At 44.0% G+C, this 16,726-nt stretch overlaps 1 protein-coding gene across 2 annotated transcripts in view; it reads right to left on the reverse strand.

The window, feature by feature from the left end:
- LOC128688314 (protein FAM13A) overlaps positions 1–2,178 on the reverse strand; it is a gene marked incomplete at its 3' end in the record, with an annotated part of 387,349 nt that extends 385,171 nt beyond the window's left edge. The window contains 1 exon segment of one of the 2 annotated variants that reach the window (XM_070086656.1): positions 355–2,178. 2 annotated transcript variants of the gene reach the window in all.
- Positions 2,179–16,726: the final 14,548 nt, after the last annotated feature.

Consider the following 16,726-nt stretch of genomic DNA (forward strand, 5'->3'; position numbering starts at 1 on the left):
GTATATTCACCTCTTGGTAGTGGAATGGTAGGTATACTGGTTTTTCCACCAATGAATTAACAGACCAAGAGCTATTATCCTATCTCAGCTTATTTCAAAGTCGAGACATACCTTAAGCATATGACACTTTTCCCTTTCCCGGACTAACTCCAGGATGCAACCCACAACAGTTGGCTAAAACTCAGGTGCCTATGTATTGCTGGGTGAACAAGGGAAACGTGTGTTCAGAGCTCTAACTCGCCCAACATTGAACCAGAGTCCACGAGACAGTGTGATTGAAAAGATAAATATTGAAAACTTACCTGAACACACTACGTCAAGTTGAACAAAATAAAAAAAGGTTAGTGAGCTCACCTGAGCAAAGGATAGACGTGTTGGCTTCTTGAAACTTCGTGGTGGTGGTTCTTCAAAATGTGTTCTTTCTCCTCTAATAGACGTGTTGCTTTCTAATTCTCTCTCTCTTGCTCACTTGCTATTCTGATGTAGCTGCAGATGCTAAATGAATTTTTGTTCTTCTAGCCAATAATATTACTTTCTCTTTCTTGTTCTTCACGCGTTATCTTCAACGCTTGGTGGTCAGCTTGCTATCTTGCTAAAGCTGCAGTTATCTCTATATATTATCGATTTGTCTTGACTTGTGTCCCCGTGAAGCACTCCTTCAAGCAGAGTTTTTGATGAGACGCCTAACCAAAGCTATGCAGAGAAAACTCAAACACAGACCCAAAGATTACAACAAACAGTCCTATCGCACTTTTTTTTTTTCTTTCAAAACTTTGTTTTTTTTCTGCAAAAATTATATAGACCTCTCTCTGTATAGTTTCTCAAATAAAGTATATTTATATATATAACATATATATATATATATATATGTATATATATATATAGGTATTTATATATGTATATTATCACATACACTCATTAAAGCATAGCCATCAGAATTAGTTTATATATATAATACATATATACATTTTTTACAGAGTTTAGCCCGCAGCCATGGATAACAGTGTATATAGAGTTGTGTTTCACTGTGGTTCCCCGAGTTGATGGTTGTGGTAAAGGGGAAGGGGGGAAAGGAAGGAAGGAAGGATGGAAGGGGATGGAGGGGAGAGGGAATGGAGGTAGAGTTTGAAGTGGATGTGTCTGAAGGAGGATGAAGAACTGGCTATAAAAGAAGAGGAAGCGAGAGATTATTCTCGCCTGTTGGGGGTGAGCGGTAGTTGGTGGGTAGGAAGTGTGGGAGGTAGGAAGAAGAGAGGAGAGAGACAGAGAGACTACCCCGGCCTGGTGGAGTCAAAAAGAAGGAAGAGGGTGGTGGGGTTGGTGTGGGTGTTGGGGGATATATAAAGCTGGTGGTGGGGAGGAGGTAGAAGGGAAAGGATAAGCGTTGAATTTCTCAGTAAGCCGCTGCTCAAGGTGAAGCAAGCACTCGACCACTCGGTGTGTGTATACTGGATATATCACTTGTTGTAAAGTAGATTAGCTTTCTTTAGGATGGAGTCTGTAGGGAGCACTAGTCGGCATTGACTCGTTCCCAGCTGTGCAACTCGTCCCTAGGCTACGAGTGGGAGGTCCTGGAAAATCCTGAGAATGCCTGTGATATTCTGGTGGTTAGTGGTATGCGCCGTGCCTTCGCTTGTAGGCCAGAACCAAACTTGGCCTTGCCCTAGGGGCTCCGCTGAAGCGGAGCTGGCGCTAGCTAGCTGGTTGTGGGCTCCTCCAAATCCAGAAGTGAGACGTGGTGCTAGCGGCGGCGAAGGCGTGATAATAATCCTGCTGGTGATGGCGTCGTGGTGGAGACGGCGGCGGCGGAACTATAGTGGTGCCGGTGGTGGCAGTACAGTGGTGGCAGTCACGTGTGGTTTGCGGCAGCGGCGACGACGGTGATAACTGGGCGGCGGGCGGGTAGAAGAGAGGTCAGGGGTTCATATCTCTGTCACGGCACATGATGGTCCCTGTCTACGGCTGTTTGAGCGACCTGGTTGACACAAGACGCAGGCTCAACATAAGGCACGCTGGACAACCATCAGGACTCCAGCGCACTGCCCCAAACCTGCTGCGGCTGCTGCTGCTGCTGCTGCTCTTGCTTCTTCTGCTGCTCCTCTCGCTGCTGCTCTGGCTGCTGAGGATGCAGATCTCTCTCGCCTCTTCCCACACCTGCAACAACAATGCAGCATAACACATTATCACTGGAAAAAATGCCTCCATCGAACATATTTACACATAGGAAAACATAATACCTGTCCCCTATGACGACGGTGATGATAATGGTGAGGAAGCACTAAATCCGCAGGGGTCATGCAGAGTTAATCGGGTGTTTTATCTAAGGAAGGGAAAAGTAACTGCAGAGTCGTGTATGAAGAGTCCTGCAGCAACATCAAACAATATTAACTACGGAGTATGACAAGCACCATCCTCTAACAAACTACAATCTTATTCGGTGCTTCGAAATGAGTGACACGTTGCATTAGCATGTTTACATAACAAATATAGAGGTGCTGCAACCATGCTAACCTACAGAGCCAGTTGATCCTGCTTTATAAACATTAACAATCACATCACACACACTGCAACATATCACTGCAGTAAAATCACTGACGTAGACACCATTAATATTTTTCATCACAGTGAGATTCATGAGTCACTTCATAATGACTCGTGAGCTATTATGACCACTGTCACTTTAAACCACTCCTCTTCCTGTCCCTTCAACCAGTGACACCATGGTTTATTTCCAAGGGCTTTCAAAATGTTGTTTTAAACCAAGACAGGACTCACAGCAATTACCTGGAATTTACAAGGAGTCGTTTCCGGAAGCCACCTCTCCCGCAGCCCGGCCCCAGACCAGGTTTCCTGGTTCCTGGCCTGATTGATAAAGGCATTAGCGCCCGCCGCCGCAGTCGAACGGGGGTCAAGTTCGATGGCTTTATAAGAACATAATAAAGAAGGAACACTGCAACAGGCCTACTGACCCATGCAGAGCAGGTCCATGTCCCCCCCCCGGATTATCCCAATGACCCACCCAGTCTGGTCATCCCCACTCAAGGATGGAGCACTGTACCAGACCCAGCAGCACAAGCTAGTCAGGTCCAACTCACACCCACTCATGTATTTATCTAACCTATTTTTAAAACTACACAACGTTCTAGCCTCAATAACTGTACTCGGGAGCTTGTTCCACTCATCCACAACTCTATTACCAAGCCACATTTAGATTTAGAAAGGATATAGGGAAGTAGGTCTACTAGTTTGGAAATAGAGTTGTAGATGAGTGGAACTAACTTCCAGGTAGCGGCATTGGAGGCGACACCTTGAGTAGCTTTCAATATAAGATGAACGAGTATGCACAGAGACGCACATAAATCGATTAACATCTGCATCATATGCGAGGTCAGCTACTCTCAAAACTTCCTTTAGGCTACAGTTGGTGGACACCTTCATCAAGGCTGAAGGAAAGGAAGATTACCTTATCTTCTACTGTCTCCACTTTCATTACCTCCATAACCTCTGTAGTGAACTGATAAAACCACCGTTGGTGAAACATCTTCAGAATAAGATACCTAGGTGTTGCACAAGTGTCTTGTGCATCAACTTGTTGACACTTGATCTGATAAGTGGCTATTAGAATTTAACCCCAGCAAAGGAAAAGTTAAGAAACTCAGGAAAGGGCAAAGAAGACTGGAAACAGAGTACGGGTTCGGATGACTACGGCTGCAAACCTTCCACAAAGAGGATCTCGGGGTGAGCATAGTCCCGAGCATTTTTCCTGAGACACACATCAACTGGGTAACGGCTGCAACAAACAAGACACTGGTAAATTTAAGGGTAGCTTGCAGGAACATCAACTAGGAGGCATTCACGACCTTATTCAAGACACGTGTCAAGCCAATCTTAGGGTATGAAACACTAACAGCCGCATCTGTTAAAGCGTGTAAAGCTGAGAAAAAGTGCAAAAGTTTACAAATAAACCAGTTCCAGACTTGAGGGGTATGAGCTATGAAGAAACTGAAGAAACACTAGACACGTTAAAGCTGACGACACTACAGGACAGGATTACGGGAGACATTATTACAACGTACAAAATACTGAGAGGAATTGACAGGGTGAACAGGGAGAGTCTGTTTAAGAGGAGGGTCTCAGGTACACGAGGTCACAAGTAGAAATGAAAAATACAGATGAATCACAGGGATGTTAGGAAACATTTCTTTAGTCTTAGAGAGGTCAAGAAGTGGAACGACTTAGAAACAGGAGTGGTTGAGGCAGGATATGCACATAGCTTCAAGAATAGTTACGGCAGCCAACTGAAAGTGAACCCAATAGCGGACAGAAGAGGTGGGGGCCAGAAGGAGACTTGATCCCTGTAACCACAATTATATGAACACACACACACACACACACACACACACACACACATCGACAAGTACCTTTGACAACCGGTAACGAACATGAGGCAGCGGCATAGGAAAGACTGGTAAACCTCAGAGCAGCATTCAGGAACACGAATAAAGAATCCTTCAGAACCTTATACACGACATATGTTAAGCCAATCGTTGAGTATGCGGCCCCAGCGTGGAGCCCACACCTGGTCAAAAATTTGAAAGAAACTGGAAAAGGCCCAAAGGTTTGCAAAAAGGTTAGTTTCAAAACTGGGAGAAATGCTTTACTATAAGAGGTTGAAAACCCTGAATTTGACGACTTTAGAAAAGAGAAGGAAAAGGGGGGGATGACATGATTACTACGTACAAAATCTTAAGAGAAAATGATAGGACAGATAGGGACAAACTGTTTGATTTAAGAGAGCTAGGATCAGAGGGACGCAGATGGAAACTGAGACGCAGATGCATCATAAAGATGTCAAGAAGTATTTCTTCAGTCTCAGGATAGCCGATAAGTAGAATGACTTGGATGATGCAGTGGCGGAAGCAAACTTAATACACAGCTTCAAGAGTAGATATGAAAAGGCATAAGAGGCCAATAATGCCCATCAAGCTTGTCCAAAAAGCGGAGCCAGGAGCTAAGCACCGACTCCTGCAAACACAAGTAGGTGAGGAAAATCGTAGTACACACACACACACACACACACACACACACACACACCAGGCACATCTCCTGAAGCGCACATCAACCAAATAACTGCTGCAGCATATGGGCGCCTAGCAAACCTCAGAACAGCATTCCGACATCTTAATAAGGAATCATTCAGGACCCTGTACACCGTGTACGTTAGGCCCATATTGGAGTATGCGGCACCAGTTTGGAACCCACACCTAGCCAAGCACGTGAAGAAACTAGAGAAAGTGCTAAGAGGTATGTCCTACGAGGAGAGGTTAAGGGAAATCAACCTGACGACACTGGAGGACAGGAGAGATAGGGGGGACATGATAACGACATACAAAATACTGAGAGGAATTGACAAGGTGGACAAAGACAGGATGTTCCAGAGGTTGGACACAGTAACAAGGGGACACAGTTGGAAGCTGAAGACACAGATGAATCACAGGGATGTTAGGAAGTATTTCTTCAGCCACAGAGTAGTCAGTAAGTGGAATAGTTTGGGAAGCGATGTAGTGGAGGCAGGATCCATACATAGCTTTAAGCAGAGGTATGATAAAGCTCACGGCTCAGGGAGAGTGACCTAGTAGCGATCAGTGAAGAGGCGGGGCCAGGAGCTCGGACTCGACCCCCGCAACCTCAACTAGGTGAGTACACACACACACACACACAAACAAACAAACAAACAAGAAGAAAACTTGAGACACTCTACACATGACTGTCCCACAAATCACGTCACAAACGAGGTTAAACCAACAAAGAGTTTAGACTAAGACAAAAAAAAGTGGCTAAACATCGCTCTATCAACAGTAAAAGTTTGGGGATATCTGCAACCTAATCCAATACACAAATACTCGAGATCACAGCTTTGTAAGATCAAAGTTCACAACCTCTCTCTCTCTCTCTCACACAGCGACCCGCGAAGCGGGGTCATGAGCTGTGAATCGAACCCTGCAATCACAAATAGGTGAGTACACACACCCCGCAGCTCACCTCTACAGGGTAGGGCTAATTAGGTGAACCAGCAGACGTTTAAAATAACATTCTTAGAAGTGTTAACTTCTTGGGAATAACACGAGCCGCTACGACCAGACCTGATCATAATAAACACACTTCTGGTTACCAGCCATTATTTATTTATTAGCCTTGTCATGAGTTTCACTCTCCTACGTACGGGTTATTTGTGTATTGTTCCAGTCACGGTATTGTGCTTTATATATATATATATATATATATATATATATATATATATATATATATATATATATATATATATATATATATATATATATATATATATATATATATATATATATATATATATTTATATATATATATTTATATAAATATATATATAGGGTTGGGTGGTCCTGTGGTTTAAAGCGTCATGTGGTTCTCGCTTACCATAAGGCAGGCCAGTACGACATGGGTTCGAATCCTTGGCTAGCGCAGTGATATATATATATATATATATATATATATATATATATATATATATATATATATATATATATATATATATATATATATATACACACACACTTTGTAACTGATTAATTCTTTACATTCAACCGTATTACCCTCAAGAGATAAGAAGATCACAAGGAAGGTAAACTACAGTAAATATTACCATCAGGAGATAACAAGATCACAAGCAAGGGAAAATCACAATAAATATTACCCGCAGGAGATAACATAAGACGATAACATGATGACAAGGATGGTAAACTACATTAAATATTACTGTCAGACGATAACATGATCACAAGGAAGGTAAACTATATAAAATATTACTGTCAGACAGTAACTTAATCACAAGGAAGGTAAACTACATTAAATATTACTGTCAGACGATAACATAATCACAAAGAAGGTAAACTATATAAAATATTACTGTCAGACGGTAACTTAATCACAAGGAAGGTAAACTATATTAAATATTACTGTCACACGATAACTTAATCACAAGGAAGGTAAACTACATTAAATATTACTGTCAGACGGTAATATAATCACAAGGAAGGTAAACTACATTAAATATTACTGTCAGACGGTAATATAATCACAAGGAAGGTAAACTACATTAAATATTACTGTCAGACGGTAATATAATCACAAGGATGGTAAACTACATTAAATATTACTGCCAGACGGTAATATAATCACAAGGAAGGTAAACTACATTAAATATTACTGTCAGACGGTAATATAATCACAAGGAAGGTAAACTACATTAAATATTACTGTCAGACGATAACATGATCACAAGGATGGTAAACTACAGCAGGTGATAAAAATGCTGCTGCACGCTGCAACTTAAGTGTTACGCCTCTGGTGATTTGTATCCAATTTGGAAGAAATGTGATCCATTTATACTCTCCCAGGGACGAAAGGAGGGAGAGGAGACGGGGAAAGAGGCAAATATGTAAGTGAGAAGAGAGAGGACAGCTGGGAGGAAGAGCTGTAAAGAAGAAAGGAAGGTAGACAATGGGAGATGTAAAGGGAAGAAGAAAGGAAAGTAGAGGAGAGATATGAAGAGAGGGAGGAGAAAGGACGGTAGGAAGGAATGATGTGAAGGGAGAAGGAGGAGAGAGGAGATAAAAGAGAAACACAAAAGTGATTTTCATGAAATTTTGGAAATAAGACCACGAAAAAATGGATGAAAAAGGCAATAAAGAGCAAGAGGAAGAAAAAGAAAAACAATAATAAAGGTAAAATGGCGTATCAAATGCAAAAATATAAACAATTTACAAATGAAAAGAAAGCTGAAGGAAACAAAAATACAGACACACACACACACACACACACACACACACACACACACACACACACACACACACACACACACACACACACACACACACACACACACACACACACACACACACACACACACACACACACACACACACACACACACACACACACACACACACACACACACACACAGAATTAAATCAGACGCGGACCAGACAGGTCTACAAAGAGACCTGGACAGGCTGGATGTGTGGTCCAGAAACTGGCTCCTAGAATTTAACCCCGCCAAATGCAAAGTCATGAAGATCGGAGGAGGGCAAAGAAGACCACAGACAGAGTATAGGCCAGGTGGCCAAAGACTGCAAACCTCACTCAAGGAGAAAGACCTAGAAGTGAGTATAATGCCGAATACATCGCCAGAAGCACACATTAACCAGATAACTGCTGCGGCATATGGGCGCCTGGCAAACCTGAGAATAGCGTTCCGGTACCTCAGTAAGGAATTGTTCAAGACTTTATACACTGTGTACGTCAGGCCCATACTGGAGTACGCAGCACCAGTTTGGAACCCACACCTGGTCAAACACGTCAAGAAATTAGAAAAAATGGAAAGGTTTGCAGCAAGGTTAGTTCCAGAGCTAAGGGGAATGTCCTATGAAGAAAGGTTAAGGGAAATCGGTCTGACAACACTGGAGGACAGGAGGGTCAGGGAAGACATGATAACGACATACAAAATACTGCGTGGAATAGACAAGGTGGACAGAGACAGGATGTTCCAGAGACGGGACACAGAAACAAGGGGTCACAATTGGAAGCTGAAGACTCAGATGAGTCAAAGGGATGTTAGGAAGTATTTCTTTAGTCATAGAGTAGTTAGGAAGTGGAATAGTCTGGCAAGCGATGTAGTGGAGGCAGAAACTATACATAGTTTTAAGACGAGGTATGATAAAGCTCATGAAGCAGGGGGAGAGAGGACCTAGTAGCGGTCGGTGAAGAGGCGGGGCCAGGAGCTGAGTCTCGACCCCTGCAACCACAATTAGGAGAATCAGGTGAGTACACACACACACACACACACACACACACACACACACACACACACACACACACACACACACACACACACACACACACACACACGCACACGGGGAGGGAAAGTACTGCAATGGATCAGGGAATACCTGACAAGAAGGAAACATGTATTGGTATGTGAAGAAGTGTCAGAGTGGGTGCGTGTGTCGATTGTTGTTCCACAAGGGTCAGTCTTAGGTCCGATGCTGCTTCTAGTATAAGAGAATGACATGACGGAAGGGATACCTGCCTGGAGTCTATCTGAAGGATATTCCGGGGATCAACGCCCCCGCGGCCCGGTCCACGACCAGGCCTCTCGGTGGATCAGGGCCTGATCAACGAGACTGTTACTGCTGGCCGCACGCAGTCCAACGTACGAACCACAGCCAGCTCCCTCTTGAAGACAGCCAGGGGTCTACTGGTAATGCCCCTTATGGCTGTTGGGAGGCTGTTGAACAGTTTTCGCTTATTGCGTTTTCTCTTAGTGTACCAGTGACGCCCCTACTTTTCACTGGGGGTATGTTGCATCGCCTGCCAAGTCTTTTGCTTTCGTAGGGAGTGATTTCTGTGTGCATATTAGGAACCAGTCCCTCCAGAATCTTCCAGGTGTAGATTATGATATATCTCTCTCGCCTGCGCTTCAGTGACTACAAGTCAGGTGTTTCGATAGATTCAGAGGTGTCCCTGTTCGCAGACAATGTAAAGCTTATGAGAAAACAAGCGGACGAGGATCAGTTACGCCTACAAGGGATCTAGATAGGCTGCAAGCCTGGTCCGACATATGGCTCCTGGATTTTAACCCCAGCAAGTGCAAAGTTATGAAGTTTGTGGAAGGACAAAGAAGACCAGACGGAGTACAATCTAAGAGGTCAAAGGGTGCAAAACTCATTCAGGGAAAAGGATCATGAGATGAGTATCATAACGGCCACATTTGATGCGTATATCAACCAAATAACTGCTGCACCATATAGGCAATTGGCAGACCTAAGAATAGCGTTTCGACATCTAAGTAAAGAGTCATTCACGACACTGTACACCATGTACACCAGGCCCATATTGGAGTATGAAGCACCAGTATGAAATCCACACCTGGTCAAACACGTCAAGAAATTTAAGACGGTGCAAAGGTTTGCAACAAGACTAGTCTTGGAACTGAGGGGTATGTCCTACGAAGAAAGGTTAAGGAAACCCAACCTGACAACACTGGAGGACTGGAGGAATAGGGGGTACACGATAATGATAACGACATATAAAATACTGAGAGGCATTGACAAGGTGGATAAGGACAGAATGTTGCAGAGTTGGGACACAGAAACAAGGGGTCACGGATAGGAGGTGAAAACTCAGATGAGTCACAGAGATGTTAGGAAGTACTTCAGTCACAGAATTGTCAGGAAGGGAACAGTCTGGAGGGTGATGTAGTTGAGGCAGGATCCATACATAGTTTTAAGAAGAGGTACAACAAAGCTCATGGAGTAGAGAGTGGAATTAGTAGTGATCAGCGAAGAGGCGGGGCCAGGAGCTATGAATTTACCCATGCAACCACAAATATGTAAGAACACACAGGTTCGGAGACAAAGGCTGCAAACCTCACTGAAGGAGGACCTTTAAGGTGAGTATTATACCGAACGTATCACCTGGAGTGCATGTCAACTAAATGCCCGTCTGGCAATTTTAAAAACAGTTTTTCGACTTCCACGTAAAGTCATTCACATCACTGTACATTACGAGCCTGGCCCATGGCCTAGCTCAGAAAGCAGATTAACTCTCGAAACTCTTCAAAAGTATATCAAAGGTACCATGCACATCAGACCCACACTGGAGCATGCAACACCAGTATTGAACTCACACCTGGTCAGGCACGTCAAAAAAAATGGAGAAAGTGCAAGGGTCTGCAACGAAACTAGTCCCGGAGCTAAATGCTACGTCCTCCGAGGAGAGGTAAAGAGAACTCAACCTGATGACAGATTGTTTGCAGATGGAAACATGAATACGAAGGTACAGTTTCAAACTGAAAACTCAGATGATTCATACGAATGTTAGGAAGTATTTCTTCAGCTTAAGAGTAGTCATGAAGTGGAACAAACTGGAGTAAAGTGGTAGAGGCAAGATCAATACATAGTTTTAAGAAGAAGTATGATAAAGCTCATGGAGCAGGGAGAGTGAACGTAGTAGCGACGAGCGAAGAGACGAGACCAGGAGCTGTGAATCAATCCCTGTAAACACATAGAAAAGTACATATACATACACACACATTCACTTTCTTTAAAACAGAAAAGATCTCACGTTCTTTAGAGCACACACTTCTGAACAGGACGGTCGGTTCGTCAGTGTGTGTGTGTGTGTGTGTGTGTGTGTGTGTGTGTGTGTGTGTGTGTGTGTGTGTGTGTGTGTGTGTGTGTGTGTGTGTGTGTGTGTACTCACCTAATTGCGTTTGCAGGGGTCGATACTCAGCGCCTGGCCCAGCCTCTTCACTGAGTGCTACTAGGTCCTCTTTCTCCCTGCTCCACGAGCTTTATCATACCTCGTCGTAAAGCTATGTATGGTTCCGGCCTCCACTACCTCACTTGCTAGGCTATTCCACTTCCTGACTACTCTGTGACTGAAGAAATACTTCCTAACATCCCTTTGACTCATCTGGGTCTTCAGCTTCCAATTGTGACCCTTTGTTTGTGTGTCCCATCTCTGGAACATCCCGTCTCTGTCCACCTCGTCTATTCCACGCAGTATTTTGTATGTCATTATCATGTCTCCCCTAACCCTCCTGTCCTCCAGTGTCGTCAGGCCGATTTCCCTTAATTTTTTTCGTAGGACATTTCCCTTAGCTCTGGAACTAACCTTGTCCCAAACCTTTGCACTTTCTCTAATATCTTGACGTGCTTGATCAAGTGTAGGTTCCAAACAGGTGCTGCATACTCGAGTATGGGCCTGACGTACACGATGTACAGTGTCGTGTGTGTGGTGTGCGTGTGTGTGGTGTGCGCGTGTGCGTGTGCGTGTGCGTGTGTGTGTGTGTGTGTGTGTGTGTGTGTGTGTGTGTGTGTGTGTGTGTGTGTGTGTGTGTGTGTGTTTCTATAAATAGTGCCTGGTTACAACCGGTCCCGATGTGGGAGACGGAGCAGGTTGGTGGAAGTGCAAGCAGGTCAGTCGAGAGGGAGGAGTGAGCAGGAAGAGAGGAGTGAGCAGGAAGAGAGGAGTGAACAAGGAGAGTTGAGGAAGCAGGTTGGGTGAGCATGGTGGTGCTGGCTGCAGCCACCCTCAAACCACAAACACCAACAACACACCCACAAAGGTCAAAGGTCACACTGACACACGGTGGGGGGTATTCCCAGCACACGTGGCTTAGGTGTGGTAGTGCAGTGGGAAGGAGCAGGCTTGCCTGCAGGAGGGAAAAAAGAGAAATGGAGAAGTGCGGGAAGGTATGAGAGAGAGGGGAGTATTGGGCGTGGGGAAACAAATAACGAGGGTATAAGAGGAATGAAGATGGAGGGAGGAGGTTGGTAAGAGAGGCAGGGAGGTACATAAGAGAAGAGTGGCAGAAAGATAAGAGAGGGTGAGGGGATGGTAAAAGAGAATGGAGGGGAAGGTAAGGGTAAAAGAGGTGGGGGAAAAGGAGATAAAAGAGAATGGGGAAAGGAAGTTAAAAATAAGCTAACGACAAAGAGAAGGGAGAGGATGAGAACAAAACTAGACAGATTGTTGTCGTCTTATTATATTTACGAAGACCTTACTAGTAGTCTCACCAATTCCTTTTCATAGAACATAAATCATCAATACAAAGTCGAGCTATGAAAAGCAGTTTTCATATTCCACAGTCTTACCCGTAATTCGTTCAGTGAGGTCAGCTGTGCCAGCAAATTAAGACGAATGGGAAAATATCCCCAGCATTTATGCCGAAAGAAATGGTGGGCTCTCAGCCAAGCACCCTGAGGGGAGAGTGGCGCCCATGCCAGAGAAGACGTTCCTACCCATAGGCACAAACCACTCAAATTCCTCCACCCCTACTACCCACAGCGTTGTGGGGAAGGGGAGAGGAAAGGGGGAAGGAAAAGAGGAAAAAATGGAAGGGGTGGAAAGGGAAAGATACATAAGAGAATAGGAAAGAAGAAGAGTAAAGTAATCATGTAGCCACTACCTCGGTACTTATTTGTATTATGTTTTGAATTAGGTATATTATGAGTCAGTGATAGTTAAAAATGTTTTTTGACCTCACATCCTTGTAGACTATCACAAGTTTGTTGCAGCAATATGTGTAGTCAAGGTGACCTGTGGATGTAGATCAAGCTAGGTCACTGGCTTAACTTTGTCACCTAGCGAAGCAAACTTGGAAAGTTATTATTTTAAGAATTGTTTCAGTGACGTTATTATGGCTATTATTTATCTTTTGTTTTGGAAAGCTATTAATCCATAATGATGAGAACAGAAGGGTCTAATCTAACACATGGAATTTGTTTTCTCTTTTACACGAGATGGGTTTCCTGTTATATAAGGGAAGAGTTTCTTATACACGGGATGCGTTTCCTATCAAACAAGATTCCTCGTCATATTCCCTCACACAGGATGGTTTTTTCCTGTCATGCTCCATCATACAGGGCAAGGTTCTTGTTATAACTCATTGTAGAGGATGACTTACCTCTAGTGACTAGTCCATTACACAAAATAGCTTTCCTCTCATGCTCCTTCAAAACGGATGGTTTTTCCTGTCATACTTCATCATTTTTCTACCATACTCTGTTAATTAATGGTATGTTAGTTTATAAGAAGGAGGAGACCATTACTAGTGTCACGGCTTAGGAATGTGACTGTTAGCTTGAGTTAGTGAATAGGTCACCGACGCTGACCTGAGTGAGTTCAAACCCCGGCTCTGTCATGTGGGTTTTCGATACGTGGAAAGGGTAAGAATACTCACGTAGGCTGGTAGTACGTATAATATATAACGGGAAGTATGGAAAGCGCCAACAGCCGACCTGCCTCTCTCTGCTCTCTATCTTGACTGACTCACAAGTGTCTACAGGGTGAGGGGGTGTTTGAAATCCTGCTATGGTCAGCAGCAATATGAATACAGTCAGTGATTCACGCAGAGACGGTTGGTAGTGAGTCATCTACTGGTACACTGGTTACTGGTAACTGGTTACTAGGAACTGGTACTACTACTGAGAGCTCGGCGACGCTAACGTATGTCGTCCCGACATACAACTAATACAAACTAGAGACGGCAGGTGTACGGCTTGGGCTGATTCTATACAATGTCAAAGTACACAACAATTGAACATTATAACATACATAAGTAGAATATTGGAATGGAAGCTTACGTAACTGAAACTGTAATGCAATACAAGGTATAATATAGCACAACTCATCAAATGAAACTCAACGTTGAGATTACACATTAGAAGTGATAAAAAAAAAATTTGATCGATCGATCTGTATTCATGTGATCTACGGATTCTGAGGAAGGAATATATACAAAGAAAGAAGTGTTTAACAGAAAGGCAGATTCGGTGCACTCAAATCTAGACTGTTAACTCTCAGAATTCGGAGAGAACATGAACACAAAAAAAAATTCTTGAATACTGATAAGTTGATACTGTAATTATTCATCTATACAGGTTATTTACATTTAACCCCAACTCTGCTAGGGTGAGATTGACATATGCAGTAGGTCTAGTACCAGGTTCAAGTGGAATACGATGGGACAATAAGTTCGTTATACCCATCTTCTCACCTGGTAAGGCAATGGCTTTACGACGTTTGTTCAACAGAGTCAACAAACGCTTGACTTCATCTGGGAAGTCAGTGGGAGCTAAGTCTTTCTCCTCAACTGGTGGAACAGAGTGATCCAGTGAAGTGGATGAGGTCTCCCCGGTAGAAATAGCACCGACCCACTGGTCAGGTGACAACTCATCCTCTACCTGAACAGGGTAAGGACAGTGAACAAGGTCAACAAGATTGGTATTTGCTCTGAGACGAACACTGTGACCAGAAGTGTTAGCTAGGAAGAAATGGATCTTACTATCTCTTACAACATGTAAGGATGGTTCAACAAATAGACCTTTTACTTTGCAAGAATCACTGTCAACTAGGACGTTATCACCATCTGGAACACTAGGAACAACAACAGACACTCTAGTGAGGGCACTAGCTGCGACAGAAACGTCTTTCTGCAGACGGCATGTGACATCAACAAGAGATGGCATTACTAGTTGCAAGTAATTGTTTTCCGACAAGGCGTCCCCTGTGGAGAAACTACTACTTGAACTAGCAGACATTGCAGGGATAGGCTCAGCACTCAAGGTAGTCAGAGCGTCCTCGGACACTTGAGGTAACTGGACACTATCTTGCAAGTCTGAAGTTGCAGGAACACAGACAGGAGTGACAGGATCATCAGTGCCTGACCGCTTGGGTACGCTACTGGAAAATGCACTGGCCTGTAAGGACTTAATTCGAATGTCATACTCTGCGGCAGTATGGCAGATCTCGGATCCAAGCTGGTAACCCCAAAATGGTTCGATCAAGTCATCAATTTGGGCATGCCATCGATAAGGGTCGAGCACAATGCGTAAGTCTCGCATGGAAGCAAATCCCAATAGAAGGTCACCAGGGAAAGTAATCTGGTCGACAACAAGGAAGGAAGCAGTGAAGTCTCTACCTTGGATAGAAAAAGTGAGGGAAGTCCGACCTCGGACACGCAGGTAAGAACCAGCTACTCCACTAAGGGAGGACACATGAGTCGGTTCTACGAGAAGGACATGTCGTAACTGCTTATCCCTAAACAAACTAGACCTGATAATATTGACTTGCGCACCAGAGTCCATGAACAAATGAACGGGCGCATTATGACAGATGCTTGCACTATAGGGCCTATGGTTGCATTGGAAGTTATGTGCAAACAAAAAGGTGGATTCTCATCAGCAAAGATTTGTTCCACTTCATCCCCAAAATCATCTACGTCAGAGACGTGTGAAGCAACATCATCAGCAGGATTGTCATTCTCGAGACTGCTTAAGGCTTCAAAGGAATTGTGAACGGGGATGGTGTACTCATTATCACCTACTGTCACCATGGGACGGTTTGACTGGGGCGCTCGAATTCCCCCGAATTGGAAGAATAAGCCTGGTTCTGGTTATTTTGAGAACCACGATGTCTATTTCCTCTACGGGTTCTGCGGTTGGAACGGCCATGGAAAGACCTAGAGTACTGAAGGTTGTAGAGAGCATTGCACTCAGATGTGTCATGTCCATGTATTCTATGATAAGTACAGTAGGGAAGATCTGACTGGTACTCATCATCAGTACGACGCCTCTTAGGGTAACTATCAGGACAATTGCAATATGGCCACGGAAACCACAGTTGTAACAAGTCCGCTGACTATAGTTACTGAATGTACTATGAATACTACGAGGTTTATAATGACCAGGGTCAACCCCTCGGAGATTGAGCAATTAGCACACGAACTAAGCCAGGAAACTTGAAAAACGGCCGCAACAGGCTTGCAGGCTGGAGTACACAAGGTGGTGTGCTGAGGGTAAGCTGCTAGCTGCAGGTGGCGGATGGTTCACCTTTGACCTGCCGGCTCCCCACAAACAGTCTTCTAACGTCTTGAAATACCCTTAAATCCACGCTCAAACCGGTGCCACCATTTGTCATGTGGGTTTTGGATACGTGGAAAGGGTAAGAATACTCACGTAGGCTGGTAATATGTATAATATATAACGGGAAGTATGGAAAGCGCCAACAGCCGACCTGCCTCTCTCTGCTCTCTATCTTGACTGACTCACAAGTGTCTACAGGGTGAGGGGGTGTTTGAAATCCTGCTATGGTCAGCAGCAATATGAATACAGTGATTCACGCA

Source organism: Cherax quadricarinatus, chromosome 19 (assembly GCF_038502225.1).
Source record: "Cherax quadricarinatus isolate ZL_2023a chromosome 19, ASM3850222v1, whole genome shotgun sequence".
In the NCBI taxonomy this organism is placed as follows: Eukaryota; Metazoa; Arthropoda; class Malacostraca; order Decapoda; family Parastacidae; genus Cherax; species Cherax quadricarinatus.